This window comes from Coenobita brevimanus, chromosome 26, assembly GCF_032717465.1.
Source record: "Coenobita brevimanus isolate Jiangsu-jjx chromosome 26, ASM3271746v2, whole genome shotgun sequence".
NCBI lineage: Eukaryota > Metazoa > Arthropoda > Malacostraca > Decapoda > Coenobitidae > Coenobita > Coenobita brevimanus.
Genome location: NC_136979.1, coordinates 40,078,629 through 40,104,063, shown reverse-complemented (window position 1 = coordinate 40,104,063; position 25,435 = coordinate 40,078,629). Strand labels below are relative to the sequence as shown.

Sequence of the window (25,435 nt, the reverse complement as noted above, 5' to 3'; positions counted from 1 at the left end):
TTGCCACCACTGCGACCATACTACCACCACTGCAACCACTCTTACTACCACTAGGACCATCTACAACCACCGTAATCACTCCTGCGACCACTACGACCATACCGCCACCACTGCAAGCACCCCTACTACCACTGCCACCATACTACCACCACTGCAACCACTCCTACTACCACTGCCACCAAACTACCACCACTGCAACCACTTCTGCTACCACTGCCACCATACTACCACCACTGCAAGCACCCCTACTACCACTGCCACCATACTACCACCACTGCAAGCACCCCTACTACCACTGCCACCATACTACCACCACTGCAACCACTCCTACCACCACTGCCACCATACTACCACCACTGCACCCACTTCTGCTATCACTGCCACCATACTACCACCATTGCAACCACTCCTACTACCACTGCCACCATACTACCACCACTGCACCCACTTCTGCTACCACTGCCACCATACTACCACCATTGCAACCACTCCTACTACCACTGCGACCCTGCTCTTGGCGGGGTGACCAAGCAGGCCGTTTCAGCACAGTTTAGTGGTAGTGTCCCCGCCGTTCCCATGTTAAGCTCTGCCAAAACAGGAAACTCTACCGTACCTCTGCTCCTGCCACTACCGCACTTCTCTGTCTATCTCTTCCAGTCTCTTATCTATCTACCTGTCTATATTAATTCTGCTTGTATCTCTTCTACTCGCACTTATCTTTATGTATCTACAGTAATCTCTCTAATCCGTCTATTATTTCTCTTCGACTCGTATTATCTTTATGTTTGTAATCTTTCTAATCCATCTGTCCATTATTTCCACTTGTATCTCTTCGACTCTTACTTATCTTTATCTGTCTAATCTTTCTAATCTGTCTGTCTGCCTGTCTGTCTAACGGCACTCCACCGCAGTTGCTGCCACCACCTGCCTGCTTGCCTGTTTGTTTACCTATCGTTCTTCTAAATTTATCTGAGTCTGTGTTTGTCAGTCTGTTTTTATAGGCTAAATCTGTCTGTGTTTATGTCTCTTGTATTTTTTTTTCTACATCTGTGTTTTGTATGTCAGTCTTCTGATCTCTATATACCTCTGCGTTTTCGTATGTTTGTATCTATCAGTAATTCTCCGTATCTATCTGTCTATCTGTCTATCTGTCAGTCTGCTTTTATGAGTTTGTGTCTGTCTGTCTATCTATTGCCATACGTCCAGTCACACAGGTCACCCAGAGTAGGTGCGACAAACCGTCCTCCACGCTTCTCTGTCAACACTGATCTCATTCTCTTATCACGCCTAGTCGCCTTCTTCATGCTCTGCCACAACCACTGTCACCACAACAACCACACTTCCTTCCACTGTTGCTATTGTCACCACCACCACCACCACTGCCACCACTTATGATTTTCACTTTCTTAACTAACACCATCTCACCACAACCACCACCACTGTAATCATTTGCACCACATTCACATTCACCACCACTACAACGACCACAATCACTACCGCTCACCATTTTTACTACCACAGCTCCCATTACATCAGTGACCAGACCGCTACCGTATCTGCCATAATTTTCACCAGACCACTACCACAACTACAACTTCCTATATAGGCGACAACCACAACTGCGAGTACTGTCACAAACCATACCACACCTGCCACAGCTGTCACCGCAGCTAGCCCATATTTCACCACAGCTACCACAACCACTACAGTACAACATCTCCTTGACGACACCTACCACCACAAACTCTACCACAGCTACCACCACAACTACCGCGGCGGAGTGAGGCGTCAGAGGCATGAGACCTGCGGGGCAATATTGTCCTAGGCAGGCCTGTCTCACATGTCCGAGAGAGAGAGAGAGAGAGAGAGAGAGAGAGAGAGAGAGAGGATTATTATGGATGAAGAAAGAAAGAAGGGTGAGATGTGGAGGAAGAGGAGAAGAGAGAGAGAGAGAGAGAGGATTATTATGGATGAAGAAAGAAGGAAGGGCGAGATGTGGAGGAAGAGGAAACGAGAGAGAGAGAGAGAGAGAGGGGGGGGGTGTATGTGCCGGACATGAGCTAAGTGGCTGGGGTGGTAGGGCTCTCCCGGCAAGCACCTCCGACATCCATTATATTCTAACCCCCTCCCCCCTCCACCTCCTCTGCTTCTTCCTCATGCCTTTACTACCCCTTCCCTTTTTACCCCTTCCCTTCCTTTTCCTCTTCCCTTTCTTTTCCTCCTTCTCCTTCTTTCCTCTCCCTTTATCTCTTTTCCTCCTCCTCCTCCCTTCTCATTTTATCTCTTTTCCTCCCCCCTCGTTCCCCTGCCTCTTCTTATTCTTTTTAAATTTCTCCTCTCTCTTTGTACAACCTTCTCGTCTCCTTAATATCATCCCTTCCGTCTCTCCCTTTTCCATCCCGTCTCCCCTTCGCTATTCTTTTCCCCTCACTCCCTTCTTATTTTCCTTCTCCATCTGCCATCCCTCGTCATCACTCGTCCCCCCATCCCTACCCATCTTCCCTTCTTCTTCCCCATTCTCGTCCCCTCTTCGCATGTAGCTGTTAAGGTTGAAAAAGTAAAAAATCCTATTCAGAGTAATCGAAATGGACTTAATGACCCCGACCCACCTCAGATCCTGTAAGTCACTAGATCTGAGTGGGTTTGGAAGCTCGGGCCCTACAGGAGGAGGAGAGGGAGACCGAGAACGAGTAGCACCACCACCACCACCACATGGCCACATTCTCGTTGGTTTAGCAGGCTTTAGAGCACCCCATCCTTAGCTATTCATTATGCATAGTAAACCTGAATATACTCTCACATGTAATTATATCTTTGCAGCATACAGAATACTCTACAGAGCTAGTTTAAATTAATGGATATTTTTTAATTTTTGCGCTTTCCAGGCAGTTTCATTCAGCTTGGGACAATTTTTTTTTTTCAAACAGGAAGGTTTCCCTAAACAATAATTTTTTTTTTCCGATATCCAGAACAAAAATTAATCCCGTCTTTAAGGGGCTATAATACACAGCAGAAAATGGGCATGCTTTATCTGTTACGTTTGTTTATTCTTGCATGGTATATATGCATCCTGTGTGGATGTGAAGATGTAAACATGTAGGATAATAATTTATAATTAACTTTATCGTTAAGGAAGAGGTGCCATGATGCTGTGAAGTCTGCTGTGCTGACGAGAATGCGGGATTTACACACACACACACACACACACACACACACACACACACACACACACACACACACACACACACACACACACACACACACACACAAACGTATACCCCCTCCCCCCACACATCTTCATCTCAGAGAGGGGAGCAAATTTTAAACAGGAGCGAGTTCCTGTGTGCGTCGGTCGTCTCGCCAGCAATGAAGTTAAGGCGAAACTGTGAGTCTCCTGTGATGCTTTTGTGGAGCCCTCTGGTGTCGCCCTTTTGAACCCTAACTTCGGCAGCAGGGAGTCATGAATTAAACATACCTTGGTTATTGTATGAAGACCCTTACAGCCTGCCTACCAACCCCCACCGACACTCTTTCAGTCCTCCCCCATTCCCCCATTCTCTTGTGTTTTTTTTTTTTTTTACCTCCCCACCTCACCGTGTGTTCATATCCTACCACCCCCTCCCCCCTACTCCATTGCCTCAACCATCTGCATCATATCCTTCATCTTACAGTACTTTCCCAAAATCACCCCACCCATCCCCACCCCATTTCCTTACTGCACCCCGCTCCCACCCATCAGTTTACCCATCATTCTAATTCTACATTCATTTCTGACCCCTACCCTACCCCACTTCGATATTTCTCCCTACCAATCTTTTCTCTCCTACCCCAACCTTTCCCCACACAGCCCAACCTTACGATGTTCTGCTTTCCTTCCCCACAATTTACCTCTCAGTCCCACCCCTACCTTCACCCCAACCCTACCCCACCTCTTTGCCTTCCATCCTAGTTTTGTACGCCACTCCATCCCTGTCCCCTCCACTTTATTTTTCCCCTCTGTCTTTCTTCTTTACCGTGGACGTGTGTTGGTAACTTCTTGCCTAATGCCGGGCCGGTGTTCGTCTCTCTCTGTTTGGTGCTCTCAAGTAGTTTATAGACCCCCTCCTCCCTCCTCCTCCTCTGATCCTTTTCTGTCTCTCCTCTACCCCTCCCTCTCCATCCCACTTCTCCCTAGGACCAACTTTGCTCTCCCTCCCCCCAGACCCTACATCTTGCTCCTTAATACTTCGTCTCTCCCTCTTTCCAGATTCTGCTTCTTCCATCTTCCCTTCCTTTTTTCAGACCCTTTCCTCTTTCTTAGACCCTACTTCCATCTCCGATCTCACATATTCTTCCCCTCCCCCTTTTAATAATCCTTCCACTACCGCTTCCTCTCCCACCTCCCCGCCTTCCCTAGACCCTACCTTCCCCACTCCTCCTTCTTTAGATCCTATTTCTTCATTCTCCTTTTCAATTCACATCCTGGTCATCCATTTTCATATAATATTTCTTCACATCTCTTCCCCCCCTCAGGTTCTTCTTCCTTTCTCCTCCCCAAATCCATCGTCCTCATCCCTTCCTATATCGTCCTTCTCTTCCTCTCCCCCTGCTTATTCCCATCTTAGATCCTACCGTACTCCTGCTTCTTCTTCTGCCCCGTCGTTGCCTAGCTTTCCTTCTTGTCTTAGGCCGCGTTCCCTAGGGCACATGAGGGTCCTTAGCATGTACGGTAAAGTAACTTAATTTATTTTTGCATATCTCACAGTACCCATATTACTACCTTATGTGATGTTTATGAAAATTTTGTCCACGCTAAAAAAAACATTGAAGTGTACAGCAATTAAGATGTAGTAGACTAAATCAGCCGACGAGGAGTAGGTGGTGAAAAGTAGCGATTGTGTGTGTTTATGTGTGCGTTTTTTTGTGTATGTGTATGTATGTATGTATAGTTACGTATGTGTAAGACAAGACAACAGGCACCCAATAAACTTGTTGTCGGTCAAGGAAAAGTTAACGAGAGTTGTCTGGAGGTAGCCGCTGCTCTCTCTCTCTCTCTCTCTCTCTGTATGAGATCATGTATGTTTTTATTGTATTTGTCCTACATTTATAGGGTAATGATCAAGTTGTATGCTATTTGTTTTGTTGTTATATTAATAACTTGTTGGTGGTCCTTTCACAGGCACTGCGCTAGGAGAGCCTCAATTCAAGACTCGGTTCGCGGGCAGCATCGGCAACGTGACGGTGACGGTGGGGCGGGACGCATCACTGTCATGCACCGTTGAGGACCTGGGTGGACACAAGGTGGGTACGGATAGGGTACTGAAGGGTAGAAGGGCGGCTTGTCCTCTGTACGAAGGCTATTAAGGCAGGTAATCAAGAGTTTGCTAAGTCCCAATCATTCTGAAGCAGCCAGGTTCCCGTTCGCACAGCTTGCCGAACGAGGGCAGCGGGGAAACAAACCGTGCCCATCAGTCTGATTGGCTTGGGAATCGAACCCTGGTTATTCTAGCCCCCAGATAGATCTGCTCACCAGTGCACCACTAGCTTCCCGGACAGGTAGTGTAGGTTTGATTATAATAATGTTGGATAGGGTAGGGTAGGACAGAAGCAAGACTGGAGAGGGTTTAGAGACAGGACAGGGTAGGCTGCGGCAGAGAATGGAGGACAGTAAAGTCGGGCAAAGTAATGAGTGGATGATGGAGCAGGGGAGGAAGTGGAAGGTCAGTGAGATAAGGCAAACTATGACGTGGAAGGTAAGGACTCGGCAAGGTGAACAAGATAGGGTAGGGTGATAGGTTAAGGAGGCCAACACAGAACAAGGAGAACTGGGTGCGGCAGTGCCAGGTAAGGCAAGTAGAAAAGAGATGGGTAGGGGAGTGGAGGGGATAGGATGACTACCCAAAGGTGGTATGGTAAGTTAAGGCAGGGAGAAGAGGGTAACGTATTATAGGGCTGGGGATGGTAGGGCTACCTGGGTAGGGTGGGGCAGTCAGGGAATGTTAAGGTAATGAAATTGTTCTTTCTGTTTATTTTTTCAGTGAGCAAGGAACCAGATGCTAAGGAAATCACGCCACATCGCATTATCATGCAGGGAAAAAATGCTGTGACGATGAAGTGTTTTCTTTCTATTTCTTTTGGTTGGAATTAGAAAGAAATGATGCTTTTGCTCTCCCCCTGTCTTGCTCTATGTGTGTGTGTGTGTGTGTGTGTGTGTGTGTGTGTGTGTGTGTGTGTGTGTGTGTGTGATTTTCAGCCTTTTTCCTGCCTTTTTCTAGCTGCTTTTCGGCAGCATAGATGTCTGTGGCCTGCTGTCATAGCCTCGGGATTCAGGAGGTCCCTAGGGTGAGAGTTATTGCAGGCCGCGGGGTGAGGGCGGTCGTGTTGCGACAGGGTAACACAGAGGGCGTGAGTGGCCAGGCTGGTACAAAGCAGGGTTAGACAGGACAATGGTGGGACGGCGGGCGAGGCTGGAATAAAGCAGGGCAAAGCAGGATGGGTCAGTAACGGGGCAGGGCAGAGACAAGATAGAACAGGGTTGGGTAGGGCAGGGCAGGGCTGGGCAGGTTCGGTACAAAAAAGGACAACAGGACAGAAACGGGACTGGCCAAGGTAGGGAAGGGTAGGCCAGGCCGGGCCGGAAGTACGTTTATGTCCACTGGTCCGCGGGTCGTTGTCAGTCTCCAGGGTTTCGCCACAAGTCTCGTGCTCCAAAGGTTCGCCGGGGAAATTAGTGGTGTACCCGCAGCGCACAAGGATGTACAGGTGCGAGTAATATCGTCCCGCTTTTTATGCGAACAGTTATGAAACAGCCAATATTCAGTAAATTCTGTTAAGTGTAGGGGATCGCATCACATCATGTGGAAATCAATTATTTGCTGTTTCGTCAAGTATCGTAATGAAGTGAATCATTATTTTTAATTTTAACTGTACATAACAGGGTAGTGATCAAAATAACTTTAAAAGAAAACCTCTGAACTATTGTTTGAGCGTCTCTATGGTTGAATCGTAAACCTTGCTTAACACTTGAATTTAACAGAATCTGAGATTGTTAAAATACTGCGCTTCATGTCATTCATGTAGCTTATTGTATACTGTATTACACACACACACACACACACACACACACACACACACACACACACACTATGTATATGTATATATATTCTCTCTCTCTCTCTCTCTCTCTCTCTCGAAAATAATTCCTATGGGCACGACGACATGGTTCACGTGATTCAGGTTCATATCGGATTTTTTAAAAATCTAAAACATATTGTTTGTCCATGCTGGAGTCATAGTTATGTTCATCGGAGAGAACTCCTAGTGATCGGAAGGGCAGCTTGCATAATTTCTGGTTGGCCGTAGTGATACTGGTGGTGTGTGAGTGGTGGGGCGTCATTAAGCTGACGTATTGAGCTCTTCCATTTGAGACACACGCTAAGGAAATACTTCCTCATCCGCGGCTAAATGAACGGGGCCTTTATGGCTTTTGCTCTCGTATGTGTGTGTGTGTGTGTGTGTGTGTGTGTGTGTGTGTGTGTATTCACCTGGCTGTATTGTACCAAGTTTTAATATAAAGTATTTGAGATAATCTGTGTTGACCTGTCTCATTATCTTTAGTGGAAGCGTTTGCGTGCGCGAACGCTGCCACCGGACAATTAGACTCAGCTGAATGGATTAAAAGCTTAAGAGACTGGAAGAGAGAATGCTGGATGGTAACTGAAATAATTAGGAAACAGAACAACATCGAAAAAAAGAAATAAGTACAGAAATTAGAAATTTTATGGCTGAGAATAAAGAGATCGATCATCATTATTCCTACAAGAACCTACGACGTGGAGCGAGGTTGGATCCTTAAACAAAGCAAGCATAAAACAGTAAAATGGGCAGAACGGTCATTATTTCATCTTTGAAGCCTTTGAGATCCTGATTCCACTTCATAGACATAACCGTCCGCTTTTTTTAGAGTGAAGTTTTTCAGAAATATATGAAGTTAGAGGAGTGAAATCTTTCATGCCGTTACCGTAGACTTCTGTAGCTCAATTCAAGAAGGGTTTCGGTATGTTTCCTTTTTTACTTTAATTTTATCTTGCTTTCCTTATGCGGTCCAGTTAAGAAACCCTAAGACAGTATTAAGAGGACATAACCTAGCTCGAGTCTTAAATGGTAAACAAGTCTTTATTTTTGTAAGAGATTCGTGAAAGCCTTTTGCCTCTTAAGCTTTAGATAGAATATGGAGGTACGAGCACCTTGCGCCAAATTTGCAACTGTAATTCTGGAAAATATGACTAACCTTTTTCAGCATATACAAGTTTTCAGTCTTCTTCAGCATCTACAAGGTTTCGATTCTGTTTACTCATTTGAAGGCAGGAATTCCCTTCACCTGATAAAATTCGTCCTGCTGTAGCCAGAACAGATAATCCCATGTGAGACCCTGCCTTCTGAAGTGGTAAAGGATCATCTGTACTCCTCCCCTCTCTGGTCTTTCGTTTTGTTACCTCGATTCATTATCTTTTCGTGGCGCTGAAAAAGGGACAGCCTCCGTGATGGCACCGATATAGCCGGGCCTGGGCGACTCAGGTGCTCGGCTATACAAACGTCCACAGAGTCCTTCCCTGTTCTCTGCATCGAGGGTGATGGACAGCTAAAGGCAAATTCAGTCCGTTGTTCGCCGAGTTGACGTTCATATGAGGCTGTGGTAACAACAACAACAACACAACAACAATAATAACAACTCTTCCATGCAGCCATACTCTGGACCCTCATATGGAGTGACCACATTTTTTTCGGGTATTTACGGTAACTTTATTTTCTTATCAGTTGTTATTCAGTCTTCAATACAAGCAAGCTCTCTGCTGTATACCAACGGAATTAAGTTCGTAGGCGTTCACCAGCAGAGGCCGTGACAAACAGACCTGCTCCACACTACGCTGGGATATCCAGGCTCAGCTGCAAGTGATTTTCCACATTATCTCTGCTCTTTAATCTGAATTTGTTTCTCGTTTAAACTTCAAAGTTATTCGGTCGTTTAGTTAGTTCATTCTGGATAAAAGTTGCTGGATTACGTTAACCTAGCCTCGGGCCATTGTACTTCTTATATGGTATTGTAGAACTGGATGTTACACTTTCATTGATCCATAGATTTTCCACTCCTCCATAAAATTTTCCTCATATACCGCTGCCTACGAGGGCTTTCCCCATCTTTGCCTTTACAGGAGGAACTGATTCATTTTAACAACGGCCGTATTGCCCATTCCTGGTGAATGAAAGCGATCCTTTTATCTTCTAAATCCAGCAGATGGGTAGACATAGATAGATTTATTGATCGAAAGATAGATGCATGGGTACTTTATTAGAGGAACTGATTTCTTATAAGCACTACCGCATTGTCTGTGAAAACTACCCCAGTATCATCTGAATCAGGCATATAGAATGATAGATTAATACATATTGTAGATAGACAGACATATATAGATCATTTACACCAAGAGCTTTCCCCATCTTAGTCCATATTGGGGGGAACTGGTACTGTAGGAACTTATTCATCTTACGTACTGCCGTATTGTGTGTAAAATCGCCCCCTCTATCTTGTGACTCCAGCCGCAGCGATCAAAGGTTTAGTGTCAGTCAGCGGCTCAGTTTATATCGCATCGCCACATCATAGGGTCGTAGGGTATCAGGAGCCAGTGCACAGATTCAGTGGTTATGGGGAAACACTTTTGTCATTGCTTCTGAGTCTTGTGTTCTCTTTTTTTAATTTTTATCCAGTGCGCATCACCCTGTTATTTGTAGGACATTTATTGATGGTGATGATGAGCACTGTTGATGGTTTCTCTTACCTTTGAGTTGTTTTTTTCTTGTACAGTACTTAGATCCTATTCACCCCCATCTAAGAAATGTATTGGGTCATGATGAGGATGATAATGATCTACTTTTGAAGGAATGTTACTGCGTTTCGCTCGGTTACCTAGAAAAATTTTTCGCAGGTTTTACTACATTATTTACTTGCTACAGACGGAGTGGCTAGTAAATGATAAATATAAATAATGTTTTCACTTAGCGGACCTTTTTTTTTTTTTTTAATCTGGATCTGATACATGTTGTATGTAAATAATAGGTTATAATGATACAGGAAGGGAGGGTTGATAAGTTTATTTTGAGCACTCTGATGGTGGTTCTGTGTGTGTGTGTGTGTGTGTGTGTGTGTGTGTGATATGTTTCTGGACTGCTCAGTCGATAGTAGGAACGAATATGGAAGTAGAGAATTTCTTATTTGTGTAACAGCTTTACTACCGTGACATTTTACCGTTTATACCCATTGCTAGACGATTTAATTCAACTTGAGAGCACTTGTTCTTCGGGAATAATATACTCGTATACTGTAGCCTCCGTAGCTCGGGCAAATAAGACAAATTGGTGAACACATCTCATCCACCTTTTGTGTCGGAAGTAATACTGTAATCAGACAAGGAACACATGTAGGAAGTACTGAAGAGAGTGGTGAGAAAGAGGAGAGGATCACAGACAAATAGATACTGCGGGATTGTTCTCTGTGTGGCATAGAAGACTTCATACCACCTCGTCAGCGATTGATTTTATTTAGTTCACCTTTATATTTTGTAATTTTATATGTCTTATTTTTTCGATTATGTATATAGTGTCAGTAACCATCAAGAGGATAACGTGTAATGTCCGGAATACATCTCTAAGGAAAATGCTTAGAATACGGATAGGCGGGTAATTATGGAGTCGTGAGTCCTGTAATGAGAGTAGTACAACACAAAAACAGGAAGGCATACAGTGTGCTGAAGATGGTGGTGGGAAGGAGGGTAGGAGTGGCAGGGTGTAGCATGTATATGAGACCGTTTTTCTAGTGTACACATTTTTGCTGTACTGAAAAATAACCGGTGCTATTTTTTTCTTTTTATTCAAAGTATGTGTGTGTTGTATGGTACCTATTTTCTCGAGTTTTCACGGAATGTAATTGTTTCATCCATGGGAAAGTAAAAACATCGTCACATTTTTTATCGTGAATATCTTAGTTTTCAGTAATCCGGACATAGACAGACATACGGGTGAAGTAGGCCAATGTCGTCCACTTTCAAATGTCTGAGGTAATAATGACTAAGACCGCATGTACGAATAGCAAGTGTTGAAGCCTTAGGTGGGAAGGAGGGCAGGCAGGCAGGCAGACAGACAGACAGACGGGTGATAAAACTAGAAATGCATGTAGTAAGTGGTGGAGAGGGTGTTGAGAAGGAGGGTAGGATGGCAGAGTGTAGCATGCAGATGAGGCTGTTCTTCAGGTATCCACTTCCCTGCTTTACTGCCGTGCTCACTGTCTCGCATCTAACTTTCACTGCCTCGCCCCTAACTCTCCCTCTCTCCCTTCCTTTCCCTCATCTCCCTTTCTCCCACCCTCCCCTCAAACGCTCTCCCTCTCCCTTTCCCACACCTTTTCCGCCATTAGCCTCTCAAGCACCTCCAACTCCGCTGACGCACCTCCATATAACTCTTGAGGAACTTGCTTGTATTTTGCACGAGGGAATGTAATATACCGTTGAAAGATTATACAAAGGGAATTATTATTTATTATCTCTCGAACATAATATACAAGAACATGTAGTTTTTCCTTCTTGTTGGATAGAATAGTGGTTTGATTTTCTGCAAGTTCCATTGATTAGGTAGTTAAGCTGGAATTTATATTTCGGTTTTACTTACGTACCGTTTTTTGGCCTTCATGGATTAGCATTACACACACACACACACACACACACACACACACACACACACACACACACACACACACACACACACACACACACACACACACACACACACACACACACACACACACACACACACACACACACACACACACACACACACACACACACACACACACACACACACACAGAGGAGGAACGTAATACACAGACTGGAAGGTAATCTGGCGTGTGTTGTGTTCTAAAGAATTTTATGTAAATGTTGACGACCGCTCATCCCGCCGTCCGTCGTTCCAAATGGCACAACTTGTGACTAGTTCCCCGCCAGGCCGTTGGGGGCGTGGCCAAGCAGGGGGGGAGGGGGCAAAGGGGTCGGGAGGGGCAATAGGGGAGGGGGGAGTAGAGATTGAAAGTAGCTTGTGGTGAGAAATGGCGAAGAGAAAATAGGGCTTAGAAAGAGAGTGGAGGAGTGGGAAATGAAAAGGAAAATAGGGCTTAGGGAGGAACGAGATGGAGTAGGTTAATGCTAGAGGTGAATGTTTGACAGTCACATACAATAGAGAAGTAGATTTGAGAGAGAGAGAGAGTGTGTATTTGTAGATGCGCAAGGGTAGAAGGAGTAGGGTAGAGGAAGAACAGAATGGAATGTATAGAGTGAGAGGAAGGTATGTAATGGAGGGATACAAAAGAGTGAGAAGGGTGTGTAGACGAGGAAGGGAAAGGGCTGTAGAAGATAGAAACGATGTGCATAGAGGAAGAAGGAATGTAGGGAGAGGTAAGGTGTGTATAGAGATTATGAGAAGGATATATACGGGAGAGAGAGAAAGGGGTTCAAAGAGAGGAAGGGTGTGTATAGAGGAATGTAGGGGAGAGATAGGATGTGTGTAGGGTGAGAAGGGTGTGTAGAGGAGAGGGAGAAAGAGCTATTGGAGAGGAAGAAGGGTTTGTAGGGGGAGAGAATGTGTGAAGAACGGAGTGGAGTGTGGAAGTCGTTAGTTAGGTGTGTGTGTGTGTGTGTGTGTGTGTGTGTGTGTGTGTGTGTGTGTGTGTGTGTGTGTGTGTGTGTGTGTAAGTCCTGGTGTTGTAATGTGTGTGCGTGAGAGGGGTTGCCGCAGGGTTTGAGGTGAGGGAAATGATGTAGGTGGTTCTTCTGTTGTTAACATAAATGGATTTGTGTTGATAATGTTGATATGGGATGGTTTGTAATTTGTGCTGATAGTTTTGGTGGCTTGAGTTGGGAGTAGGCTATTCATGATTGTGTGTTGATACTAGGCTATAATCGTGGTTGTTGTGTTGTGAGTCGTATTTAGTCTTCATCATCACCATCGTCGTCATCAGTCATCTTCATCGTCATCACTCACCTTCGTCATCAGTCATCTTCAGCATCATCTTGATCGGCATCGTTGTCGTCATCGTCGTATGTTTAGTTTTGCTTAATTCAGAGAGTAAGTGTAGGGGTGGGAGGGGGAGATGGAGGGAGACGAGTATTGAGGGAGAGAGGTGACAAGGTAGGCAAGAAGGGAGAGCCAGGCTGTGAGGGAGCAAAGGAGGAGGAGCCAGACCATGAGGGATGGAGGAAAGAAGGAAAGGAGAGACGGATAGTGAGGGAGGCAAAGAGGAGAGACGGTGAGGCAGGGAAGAAGGGACGAGGAGTGAGGGAAAAAATGAGGAGACAAGGTTAGAGAAAGAAAGACAGGTAATGAAGAAAGGAAAGAGGTAGAGACGAGAGAGAAAGGCAGTGAAGGAGGCAGGGAGAGAAAGAAAAGTTCTGAGGGAGGCTGAGAGAGGTAGTGAGGGAGGCAGAGAGAGAGAGAGTTAGGCATGGAGGGAGAAAAAAAGTAATGAGGGAGGAAAGGTAGTGAGGGAGGTAGGGAGGGGGAGACAGGTTGTGTGGGAAGCAGGGAGGGAGGAGTGGAGGGAGAGCGGAAGGAAAGGTAATGTGCAGCGGAGGTGAGGCTGGAGTGTAATGAAGGTCTGGAGAGAGCACAGGGGAAGTGAGCTGACGGGAGCTGGAGAGAGAGAGAGAGAGAGAGAGAGAGGAAAAAGTTAATAGAAGGGAGTGGGAGGAAGAGGGAAAGGGGAGAAACAAGGGGGAGGCAGGGAGGAGAAAGAGTTGAGGGGAGAGAGCGGAGGGGAGAAGGAGAAGAGGCATAGGGAGGGAAGAGTGCGTAGGGGAGCTGGAAAGGGAGGGAAGAGAGAAAAGAGGCCGGAGGTGAGGTCGAGGGTAAGAGACACATTTACCTAGAGAGAGAGAGAGAGAGAGAAATTCCTTTTACATTCTGGTATACCCCACAATTTGCTGCTAAGGGAAGAGGTAGGATAAGGGCAAGAAGAGGGGTAATCTTTCTCTGGGTCCTGTTCTTTTGGGCTTGGGAGGCTCTTGGGCACCTCTCGCTTAACCCTTTGGCTGCTGTTGGTACACACAGGGTATTACTATAGACTTAGGATAACGCCCAAGATATTTTCAGAGGGTTAAAGCGATAGACAAGGTGGTCTGTAAATAGCGCTCCACTAGAAACTGTCATGGTGGCGGTGGGTGTGGCAGTAGGAGTAGTGGGACTAGTGTAGGCATTGATAACGCTGACAGATCCGTCCCCTACGCAGTGGAAGATGATCGATCTAAATGGGGCACTCCTTATTTTGTGTTATGCACCTTAATATTTCTTTCATAGGCTAAATTAATTGCTACCGGAATGGAGCAGGTGCCAGGGGCTGTCTTAGCATGGGAGAATACGACTTTCTGAATGTAAGACAGGTATGACTTGGGGAGAGAGAGAGAGAGAGAGAGAGAGAGAGAGAGAGAGAGCATTAAGATTATTGCAGTTTAAGACGGATGCACTTTGTGTTATAAACACACACACACACACACACACACACACACACACACACACACACACACACACACACACACACACACACACACACACACACACACATCTCTGTATCAACGTATTCTTCTTCCAGTCACCCTCTAACCACCCGCAACATCTTCCCACCCACACCCTTCCCCCCGTTCACTCCCCTTTCCCTTATTCTCCACACCACCTTTCTTCTCAGCTCTCCTCCTTGTCCGCTGCATTTTCTCAAACCCCCTTTCTTCCTTAACCCCGTCTCTTCCTCATCCTTCATCTCTCTCACCCCTCGATCCTTTTCTGCCCCCCCTCTCCCTCCCTTCACATCCTCTCCCTCCCGTCACATCCTCTCCCTTACCCCCCTTCTCCCTCATCCCTACAGCCACCCGACCTTTGCCTACCCTCTTAGCCCTCGCCTTCAAACAACCACATTATTTTCCGTTATCCAGCCTAAACCATCGTGCCTCACCCTGCCATACCGTCCTCTTCCTTACCCTGCCATAAAATCAACAGCCTCACCCCACCTACTCACTCTCCCCTGCCGCACCCTTCCCTACCGCATCGTACCTGCTTCACCCTTCTTTCATCTCCCCAGCTTCGCCCTGCCTCACCCACCCCTGCTTCACTCCTCTAACCCTCCCTGCCTTATCCTGCCTTACACTCCCTTGCCTCACCATTCCGTGCCATAAGAGTGCCCTGCCTCATCCAGCTCTAATCCTCCCATGCCTCACCCTGCCTTACCCTCCCCTGTGTGACTAACCTGCCTCAACCTGCTTTCACTATTCCCTGCCTAACTTCCGTACCTTTCCCGGCTTAACATTGCCGCACCCTCCCCTGCTCGCTGCCTTGTTGTACCCTTACCCTCACATACTCAGCCTTTTTATTCTTCCTCACTGCCTGTCCCTCTGCATCACTCTTCCTCAGCCTGCCTTACCCTGAGTTCACATTCTCGAGCCTCACCCTGCCGTCCTGGCCAGCCATCCTTTACTGCTGTCCACACTGCCCACCTCATCCTGTCCTTTATTATTTCATTCCCTTCCTTGCATGCCTCACTCTTCCCTCCTTTCCTACCTTCATTTGCCTCACCTTACCTTCTCTGCTTCTGCCTGACATTCCTGTCTTACCCCGCTCTGCAGTACTGTGTTTCTTCCATTAGCTCCCTGCCTTATCACCCAGCATCCTTGGTTGTGACTGTCCCTGCCTCATACTGTCTTTTCCTACCAAACACTGCCTCTCCTTTGCTACACCCTGCCACTCCTTGCTACGCCCTGCCCGTCCTGCTGCACCCTGCCTCTCCCTGCCTCACTACTGCCTCTCCTTTTCTCATCCTGGCCATCCCCTGCCTCACCCTGCCTGCGTACATGTGCCACTCCTCCTCTGCCTATGACTACATTTCTCCATCACTGTCGGGAAATGGGAGCGTGAGAGTCAGAAGTCGAGAATTAGAGAGAGAGAGAAAGAGAGAGAGGGAAAGGGAGGGAAGCAGAAAACAAATAAATGAAACGGTGTGTGTGTGTGAGAGAGAGAGAGAGAGAGAGAGAGAGAGAGAGAGATTTACCTAACCCCGTCCCAGTAAGGCCCTCTTGAAGTCTTGTCTCTTTTTCTCTGTCACTCTGTTTGCCTCACCTCTTTGTTACCTCCAACCCCTCGCACTTCTCTCTTTGCTTACCTCCTCCTTTTCTTTCCTCCCTTCCCTTCCCATCACTCTCTCTCTCTCTCTCTCTAGTCACATCGTTCGTCCCTTGTATGTCACTTCCTTTTATTCTCACCCAGTTATATGCTTTGTGTTTTGAGTGTTCAGTTCCTCGCATTTTCTTTTCGTCTTTTCCGAACTCATTTATTACGATGATGTATTTACTCTCGTCCGGTGCTGGAGAGGGATGCCTTCGTGTGGTGGCACTGATGTTGATGGACGGTGGAGCTGACGAGTTGTACAGTCTTTCCTCAGCTCCCCCTTAACGCCCCGAAGGGAGAACAGTGGACTGCAGGAGAGGGTCAGCTTCAGCCTGCAGTCCACTGGGTTCATAAATTAATCTGGGGTTTCACCACCACACCACAACCACCTCTTGCTGCTGCTGCTGCCGCTATACTATTAGCTACCGCTATTACTGCAACTACTACTACTACTAATACTACTACTATTATTATTACTACTACTGTTACTACTACTACTACTGCTACTACTACTACTACCGCTATTATTACTACTACTATTATTATTGTAGCTACCACTATTACTACTACTACTACTAGTTACTTCTACTACTACTACTAGTTACTTTTACTACTACTACTACTACTACTACTTTTACAATTACTACTACTACTAGTTACTTTTACTACTACTACTACTACTACTACTTTTACAATTACTACTACTACTACTACTACTTTTACTATTACTACTACTACTCCTACTACTACTAGTACTCCTGGAGGATATTTCGTAGTTCAAATAGACCGAATACCTTGAAATAATCTCCATACAAGCTTTCTCTTTGTTCCTCTTTTCACAGTTAAGTGTTCCATGTTTAACTTATTTTCACCTCCATTTGCCAGCCAGCCTCTCGTATGTTATCTATGGGAGTAGAGTCATGATGCACATCCTCTGTATCAGTTAATTTCTGCGTATTGTATGTTCATATTTGCCTCTCATTGCACATTGAGTGGGTGTTTTCCTACTAATGATAAAGTGATCTGTTGGTATGAGACAGGTGTGCTGTGAGAGAGAGAGACAGAGAGACAGAGAGAGAGAGAGAGAGAGAGAGAGCAGTGCGGGTTGAGAGGCTGGCCACTCTCACCTCGCCTCCCAGCTTAAGTCTAGTAGGCTCCCAGTGCTCGGTCAGGGGGCCAGGTTGAGTCAAGCCTACTTTTGTCCCCCCCCCCCTCCCGCCTCTCTCTCTCTCTCTCTCTCTCTCTCTGTCTATCTGAAAAGCTACATTAAATTTTTGTGGATCTGTCACGTGTGTCTCAACCAATTCGTTTCACATACTTCTTTTCTGCCATCCATTTCATCACTTCCCGAGACAGTCTATATCCCGGTGCTCTGTTGTACGCATTGAATTTATTCGGTAACTTCTGATCTTCACGGCCTGAAGTCTTATTCTAACTGAGATATATCCTGTAGTGGAAGGAAGAAATTGTAAGACGTCATGGAACTAGAGAAGCAAATGGAGATTGTTTATTCATAAATGTACACCGTACAAGGTAAAAATAGCCTATTTTTGCAGTTTTCCTTGTCTTTTATGTTTACCCAGTCAGATATTTCATCCTGTTTTTAATATGCCATGAAAACGAAACGTACTATAAATGCTGCATACATAAAATCAGTCATCAGTACACTAATCACGGTAAGCGCTTCAACATTATCCATTCTTTGGTAATCAGCATTTTTGGCCGCATATTTTACTGATGAATTGCATTTATACTGAAATTATCTTGTGAGGAGACAGTTTCAGTATCCAGGCGTAACTCAACCAGCTGCGTAATTCTCAGCACAGAATTTTTAAAAAAGTTACATTCATATTTCCCTTTCTTCTTCTGGATCCTACCAACCTCGCTTTAGTAGCTGGAATTTGAATTAGGGCGATGATGATGATGACGATGATGATGATGAATGACATATCCTAAATGAATGTACAGGTATGCAGAAGTATAATTTTCCCGGTACATTTGCCTGTTGACCTGTACAATATTTAGGCCCCATCGCTGTGACATGGTCTCCAAAATTCACAGTCCCTCAAAAACGTTCAGATACTTCAGACCTCAGAATTAGTTTTGCTGCTGGTTTTGTACTGATTCATATGATTGCTGAAACTGATTATCGGTAATTTTGGACGTGCTGTCGATTTGATAAGATATATACTCCTGTGTCTTAGAAACTGTGGCTAGTGAGGGAGAGAAGATCCCGTTGGAGCTGACCCGTGTTCTTGTTCGGTTAGGCGATTTTTTTTTTTTTTAATCTCTTCCTTAGCTGTGTATCTGCCACATTTAGTTCTTTAGCTTATCAGTAAGATGCCTTTTTTCCGAATAGTCTTCAGCACTTTGAGTAACAGTGAAGGGATTGGAAATAGACCCGTAACGCTTTTAGTACCTGAACGTTTTGTGCATTGTGTTGCTGTTTCCGCCAGATGAAAGGGGTTAACATTAATTTTATACCGCATGTCGCACTTTTTTATTTTGGCGGCGGGGGAGGGAGAGGGAGTCGATCTGTTTTATGGGTACCAAAAAGTGAATCTAAACTCGTTATATGGAAGGGGCTGGGAGGATCCTCAAAAGTCAGGTTACGGCTTAGAGAATCTGAACATTCCAATCCACGCTTTACAATTGAGCGAGCGACTGTGAGAAAGATTACACCCAAACTTTTCCCCAGAGGACGACCCACAGCACTCTGTTTTTCACCACCGGGGAGACGAGGCCAAGGTGAAAGACTGTTCTGTGTTTTGTCGATGTTAGAGTAGAACCACAGTTAGCAGAGCCCCAGTTAAAGTAGAACCCCAGTCTTTTCACTTCAACTTGGCCCAGATTTTCGCTCTTCTGCGGTTAGTTTACGTAGCCCAGTAGCTGATAAAGACAGTGCTGTGGCTCTACATCCTTTCCACAGCACTTCATCCTAGCCAGCATTATATTCGTGTTCATCCGTGGTTATAATTAATCATTATAGATGAAGAAATGACAGTTTTAGATCGATTCCGAGAAAAAGAAGTATAATCATGTGTTGATGCTCCACACTTGCATATTAGACACTGGCCGAAGTGGTAACTAGCGTTGTTGGCATTACTGTCGTGTCCGTTGTCGTTATCAGCAGTGTTATTGTCAGCGTAAGTGAAGGTGTGTGTGTGTGTGTGTGTGTGTGCCGCCGACCCCCCACCCTCCACAGATTCTGCACACCTTGTCAGAGTTGTGTGTTTCGGTAACCCCCTATCAACTTACATGTCTGCCTGTGTCATTTGTTCTATACATAAGTCAGTAAATCGACCTTTTCTTCGCATTTACGTTCCAAAATTTACCCACCTTTGTTTCAGTGTTTACTAACCAGCATTTCTACCTTTTTTTTTTCTTTTATTATCTGCCTAATCACCCATCTGCGGGAACGTACTTGCTTCTCCCGACCTATTGCTTCTGTATCTACCCTTTTGTCTCTTGGTTATTATACCTCGCGACTTGCAAACCTACCAGAGCCTGCCTGTCTACCACTTAGCCGACCAACATAGATACCTACCTTCTACCGACCTACCAATCTATTTATCTCTTTCGTCTTAATCACCTTCCACTGCTTTCCAGTTTACACGCCAACAAACCTACATACCAACCAACTTTTCAACCATCCTACGTACCCTCCAGCCTGTCTAACGACTAACACACTACTTACCATCCAGCCTACCTACTTATTTTTCTACCATCCTACCTGCCGTCCCGCCTATCAACGTACCTATGTACCTACTTACAGGTACCTACCTACCAACCAGTCTACTTACATACAGTACTTAACCTACCTACCAACCTAAAACCACAGTGCAACTCCATGTGGCTGGGCGGGCTACAGGGTCAGGGTGGGTAGGGAGAGAGGGGGAAGCTGACTGACCAGTGATTATCGATTCCCGAGTTTTTGTGGCGAGTGGAGTGGTGCATGGTGGGCTCTGATGGGAAGTGCTGAATGGACGGAGGGAAGTGAGGGAGGAAGGGAAGGAATGGGCCCAGGGATAGGGAGAGAAAGAGGGAGAGATTAAGGTCAGGGAAAGGAAAGGAGAGGAGGGGATGAGCTTATGAAGGAGGAAAAGGCAGGTGAATGGAGTGGTGCATGGTGGTGGACTGTGATGGGAAGTATTGATGGACGGGGTGAGTGGGAGAGTTGGATTAATGGGAGGGATGAAAGAAATGAGTTAAGGGGAGAAGTAAAGGTCAGGAAGAGAGAAGGAAGAAGAGTTGCACAGAGGGTTCTGATAGGAAGTGCTGAACAGGCGAGCGAGGTGAAGGAAGGGACAAAGATGGAGAAGGGGGGAAGTGAAGGGTGAGGGAGCAAGATAAGCGAAGGAGTAAGAGAAGAAGAGAAGTGGGATAGAGCTGAGAGGGAGAGAAGGAAGGGGAGTGAGTGGAGTGGTGTATGGTGGGGGTGGGGGTGCTGAGGGAAGGGAAGGGGTAAGGGGGAAAAGGGTGAGGTAAAGAAGCAGGGTCGAAAGGAATGGAACAGGGAGAGGAGGACAAGAAAATGTTTGGAGAAAGAAGATGAGTACCGTGGTGTTTGGTGGGGTGTGATAGAAAACATTGACTTGGCGGCAGGAGGAAAGGGAGGGGACGGGGAGAGAAAGGAAAGGGTGAGGCATGGGAGAGGCAGGGTGGGAAGAGAAGAGGGAGAGGCAGGGAGAGGTCAGAGTGGAGAGAGCTTGTGTTCGGAACAGTAAGGGGGAGTCAGGGGGAAGGGAAAATGTGATGATTACTGTAAAGGGTGTAAGGGAGAATGTCATGTTTGAGAGAGAGAGACTGGTGATTGTGAGGGAAAGGGTTAGGTTAAGAAAGATGGTGGTGATTATTAGGAAGATCATGTTTGAGAGAGATGTTGATTGTACGGGAGGTGAGGAAGAGGATCATAGTGGAGAGATTGTATTGGTGATTGTGAAGGGGGTCAGTGAGAGGGTCCTGATGGGTTGCAGATTGTTAAGTTGGGTCAGGTAAAGGGTCATACGGAGAGAATGGCCCAGTGAGGAAACGGGAACAGAATTTAGTGAGCGTCCTGATGAACAGCTCGGGGTTATGGGATGGAAGTTAGGGCTGGGACTGATGGATTTGTGGGATGGAGGCGGGTGAACAATAGGTTGGCCTGGTTTGGTTTCCTTCGCAGTCGATTTTAGAAGGGATTATGTTTTCATCCATGTCTGTCTGTCGTTTTCTTGTGTGTGTGTGTGTGTGTGTGTGTGTGTGTGTGTGTGTGTGTGTGTGTCGCGCGCAGTTCTGCAGGTACAGTATATTTATGCTTGCTCGTATTCTGCCTCGACCCATAGGTTTACAGAGAAACTAAAAGGAGGATCATGATGAAAATATGTGATGATGATCCTAATGACACAAGTGAAAAGAAATTGGAGAAGTGCAATAGACTGTGCAAACAGTCGTAAATTTAACAAAAGAAATATATTGTTTCAGGTCGACACTTGAAACATGACAATTGATTTCCGTAGAATTGCATAGAGTCTGGTATGACTTTCAGGGTGGCTAATGTATATCTGGCGCCGTTTTACTTTTTTTTTTTTTCCACGAAATTATTAATCACTGATGATTAGTTAATGACTAGTTATTAATGTTGATTAGAATACTTATGGTAGGCATTACAATGCTTACGGTTGGCTTTATGTAGGTAGCATGCAAGCATGGCTTTTAACTATTATTATAAATAGATATATATACACATTAATTTTGAAACGGTTTTCTTTACTTCTTTATAATCCAAGACGTAAAGGAACTGGAAGTGTGGATGGAGATTTTCTTTTTCTCTTTCTTTCGTTCCTTCTTTCTTTTTTCTTCTTTGTTTTACTTGATGGTTTATTTCAACTTAGAAGTTAGCTGTGGTAGTGAAAAGCTGAACCCCCTTAATCCGATTACATATTTTTCTGGTTAGTCCATATTGCTTCCAGAGTTTTCCTTATTGTAGCAAAGATATTTTAGTGAGGGGCTTAATTTTTGCAGTATCAATCCCCCCTCCCCCCCCAACTCAGAAAATCTCTCCTAAGATATATAAAATCGTGTGAAAGTAGCAAGAATATTATAAGCAAAAAAATAAAGGTCATTGGATTGAAAGGGTTAAGCACAATAAAGATTAAGCTGGAGAGAGAGGGGGGGGGGTCTGTTTTCGAAACCCGTGGAAACTATATTACATTTGTTGAGAACGTTCTTTAGAAAACAGTGACGTGGGGAAACAAGGTGCTGTAGGCCGAGATTTTGCTTCTGGAAGGCTCATTGGAAGTCAGTCAGGAGAGTGAGGTTAATAATGAGAAAACGAGCTAGATAGAAAACGAGACAGAGCTTCTGTTTTGGAAGACAATAAAGGCTAGAGATAGATATTGTGTGTGTGGAAGAGGGGAAGAGACTGAGATCGAGTGTTTTTGAGAGAGAGAGAGAGAGAGAGAGAGAGAGAGAGAGAGAGAGAGAGATTCTGTTCCTGGAAACGAGAGAAAGCTGGTGAGACTCTCTTTCTGGAGGCCATGAGAAATAAAAGTTTGTGCGAGAAGAAGGTTCCTTAGAAAATAATCGCGCAGGTGAGGTGACGCAGTGAGTCGAGTTGAGTCTGGCCGCTGATGAGAAAACTTGAGGTGTGTGTGTGTGTGTGTGTGTGTGTGTGGAGAGAGAGAGAGAGAGAGAGAGAGAGAGAGAGAGAGAGAGAGAGAGAGAGAGAGAGAAAACACTTCCACCCGATGATTAAGACCACACCATTCCACCTCCATGTCCACTTTACTCGTTTTGGACATACGGGAAGGTCCGAGGTGGGTGGATGGGGACATGGAGCCAGATAATCATGAATTGGAGCAGTTGATATATAAGACAAGCAGGTGGAATTCAGTGGTGAGGAGGAAGCATAACTTGGCTTGTGGGAATGCTGCAACCTCGTGAAGCCATAAGGTAGAGGTGGATGGAATTATGAGGTGGAGCTATGGATTTAGAGAAGAGCAAGCGAAATAATAAGAAGTGGAAGTAGATAGACTTGAGGTGGAGTTGTGGATGAATAATACAGTTACAGGTTGAGCTATTATGCCTTTGGAGTCATGAAGTGGAGGGAACTTGGGTCATGAAGTGTAGCTGTGGTTTCATAAAACAGGGAGTAAGAATCCCGTGGAACTGTGAAGTGGCGAGATATGGAGTCTTTATTGGTACTCTGGATTTATGAAACGGAAGGATGTGGTTGTAATCAAGAATGGGAGGCATATGAAGATGTGGACTCATACGACAATGGAAGAGCCCGTGGAGTGATAATGTGGAGTAAGAGTGGTAGCGGTGATTTGAAAGGAGTGGAATTATGGAGTTACTGATTGAGGTAAAGTGGTTATATGGAGTTTTAACATCAAGACAGAAGAGTTAGTGTGGAGGCAGAGGAGGTAGAATGAATTACAGTGTAGAGGCATATGAGGTCATGGGGTTAAGTTACGAGTTTATGGATTTGATTTCTTCACCAGGACGACACTTCATATAACTTAGGCTACTTTTGTTACCTCCAGACGATTTTATTCAGTTTGGAGAGACTTCGTACGAGAGAGGATGGATATAGCCTTCATTAACTTGGTCATTAAGAAGGGGTTTACAAAGCTGAATAATGTGACGTTAGTTAGATTAAAGTATATGAGACGTTCTCGGGTCTCGTCGGTTAATTCCCTCGCAGTGCACCCAAGGCTTCATCACTTCACTCTCTCCCCTCGCTTGGCTGCAGGGTCTACGTGCCTATTGATCTGTATTGCAAGAGAAGAAAAGGGCAGAAAAAATATGAAGCAGCGAACTTGAACTTGGCCTTAAGTTTGCTAATAACCCTCCTCATCTCCACCCCCCACCCCTCCTGGCTGCATTGAGTAGCCTGACCTGGGATTGTCTTTCTACTCTTTACCCTTTTTCTCATGTTGCTTCTACGGTCACACCCTGTCGACTTCTTGCACCTCATGGAGCAAGGGTGCAACTCCTGATTTTACAGCTTAATTTGGTAATATCTGTAATATCTTGGTTTCACAGTGCCTTCACAGTGCTGTAAAAGGTGAAAATCGAAAAATTATTTGTCCTGGAACTGTTGTAATTGTTAGAGTACAACAGTTTCGGTCCGACATAGAGTCTGTTCGAGTATTAACTTGGAGTGGCTCCAGGTCGGACTTAAAAATTTGTATCCGCACAGTGAACAAATTTTCAGTATGAGAGTATTCCTGGAGCGGGTCCAGATCAGGCTGACACTGTTTAATTAGTAAGCACAACTTCAGTTTGTGAGGACAGCTTTTCATTCGTAGCTTTCCATTTGGCGTCGACTATTTCGATAATGATATTACCATAGTTTGGTGGCACTGTAAAGGAACTTAAGGTCTTTGCTTTACCACCCGATATAATAAATTTCTCCACTCATTCATGAACTCTTCACTCTTGTCGCTAACTATCTACTTTGAATTAATGAGTTTTATGAGTTCGAAGCTGCCACAACTTAGAACAGGCCTGGTAACAGTGAAAAGGTTGATGTCTGAATCGCATGGTCAGCACTATATTGCAGGTGAGGACTCGGGTTGATTGCTGTCTGGAAGTGTAATGTCTCTCCTGGTGTGTGTTATCTTTGTTATCAGGCTGAGTCTGTGTTGTATGTGGTCTTTGTGAGTGTGTTGCCTGCCAGTGCTTCTGCCTGTCTATTCTGCCTCTGAGTCCGCGTCGTCTGATTTTGTCAGTTGTCATCAGACTCTTAGTTATCAGATGGATATATACTGTATTTGGCACGAGTATTTGGAGTGGCAGTTAACGTACCAGTCAAAAGTTGGATACCGAGATATGCATTTTTACCTTCAGCATCTCAGACCCCATAAAGGATTTGCTTTATGGACTCAAATCAGAGTTCAACCAAATTTTGCTTTGTTGCTGCTGACCACATTTATGGTCTAGTTACTGGTAGATTGAGCTTAAGAGTTCAGGGAACAAGGACAGAGTTGTTAAAGCAGTGATATTAGCCTTACATGCCAGAGTAGTAGTCTGGTGAATATTACTGTTGAAATTGTCTCTTGTATTTGTTTTTGACTATTTCAGGATTCTACCCTCCCCTCTGCAGAGTACAGTACGATATTTGATAATGATGATGATGATAAGATATTACTCCTCGAAGACCCATTGGGAGATGTTTATGATTTTAGATATTGCCTACTGAGGACACAACTAGGTTTTTAG

The 25,435-nt window shown here is 45.2% G+C and overlaps 1 protein-coding gene across 1 annotated transcript in view; it reads left to right on the top strand.

Annotated features, from left to right (window-relative positions):
* Positions 1 to 5,160: 5,160 nt before the first annotated feature.
* The window catches only part of LOC145394018 (uncharacterized), a 100,123-nt gene continuing 79,848 nt past the window's right edge, over positions 5,161 to 25,435 (top strand). The window contains exon 1 of the mRNA XM_080267987.1: positions 5,161 to 5,280. The gene's annotated coding sequence lies outside the window, so the exon portion shown is untranslated. The remainder of the gene's footprint in view (positions 5,281 to 25,435) is intronic.